Genomic DNA, 1,325 nt, shown 5'->3' with positions numbered 1-1,325 from the left:
GTCCCTCATAACTGGTCTGAATAATGAATATGCATCTATGGGGGCGGGGGGGGACGGGGGGGCTCAGCGGGAGCCACATTAAATATGCATATGTAATACAGAGGGTGTGCAGACAGACACACGTGTCCTTATCCCCCAAGTAAACACTTTCTACCCTGCCACACTCCCAAATCAGCTTGGATGTATCTTGTATCTACAGTTTCTCTCTCTTTCTCTCTCTCTCCCCCACCCCCCCCCCCCCCCCCCGATTATCTCTCTGTTTCTCTGTCTGTCCTCTAGAGCTCTGACTCTGTTCCTCTCTCTTTCTCCTCCATGTCTTTTTTCCCACTTTTACTCCTCATAGACCCTTCCCTTGCCCACCTCTCCTCCTCTGCCTCTGACTCTGGCATTTCCCAGCCCTCTCCTCCCTCCCTCCCTCCCTCCCTCCCTCCCTCTTTTCCGCTCCCGTCCTTTCTCTCCCTCCCTCTCTTTCCCCCAGCCTCCTCCTTAGATGGATTCTTCAGTTAGTCGACTGGAACTGGTGCGGCTGCCGGAGAAGCCCACGAGTGAGTGAGCGAAAGAGAGGGAGGGAGGGAAAGAGAGGGAGGGAGGGGAAACAGAAAGAGAGGTGGAGGGCTGCACTGAACAGAGGGTGGGTCAGACTGCTCAGTCGCTTCAGACAATCACAGGAGAGAGAGCAAGAAAAGAGAGAACAGAAGAGAGAGAGAGAGAGAAAAAACAGCAGGATACAGAGAGAGAGAGAGAGAGAGAGAGAGAGAGAGAGAAGGAGAGAGAAGGTAGATGCAGTATGTGACAGGATGTGGTTTCCCTGAGCTTGCAGAACATCAGCGGGGCATACTTTGAGCATGACCTAAACACACGCACGCCAAGTGTGCTTGCTGCGCTCTGTTAGCCTGTGAGCCGCTGGCGAGGAAAGAGCAGACCGCCGGAGCTAACTGATCCCGTCCGCGCTCGAGACTCCTCGCCGTCCTGTTCCTCTTCTTCTGCCTCTGTTGAAGCTGTGCCGGCAGTGACCCGAGTCAAAAATCTAGGAGGATTTGCGTGTGGGCTCTTCCTCCGTGGTGTTCTCCTGTCAGTAGAATGAGCCTGTGTTTCGCAAGAGAAGGTCCAGTTGTTTTCTCCTGATCTCAACAGTGAACTTCCCGACTATCGTAATCCACAGCTTCTGAACAGGTAACAACCCTCTCTGTCCTAGTGTGACTAACACCGTGTGTACTATACCACCAGTCTACATTGTGTACTGTAGGTGTTATAGTCTTGTTTGCATCCAGGCTAGAGAAAAGTAATGTGTCAAGGAGACATTGGTCAAAGCTATATGTAGAGAA

General features: G+C 52.3%; 1 protein-coding gene across 1 annotated transcript in view; it reads left to right on the top strand.

Moving 5' to 3' along the window:
• The first annotated feature begins 1,039 nt into the window (after positions 1-1,039).
• Positions 1,040-1,325, top strand: part of rftn1b (raftlin, lipid raft linker 1b) — a 51,629-nt gene continuing 51,343 nt past the window's right edge. Inside the window, exon 1 of the mRNA XM_083679210.1 lies at positions 1,040-1,173. The gene's annotated coding sequence lies outside the window, so the exon portion shown is untranslated. The remainder of the gene's footprint in view (positions 1,174-1,325) is intronic.

The sequence above is a fragment of the Argentina silus genome (genome assembly GCF_951799395.1).
Source record: "Argentina silus genome assembly, chromosome: 10".
In the NCBI taxonomy this organism is placed as follows: Eukaryota; Metazoa; Chordata; class Actinopteri; order Argentiniformes; family Argentinidae; genus Argentina; species Argentina silus.
The sequence above is the reverse complement of the archived record's forward strand: the minus strand, read 5'-3'. Positions and strand labels throughout refer to the sequence as shown.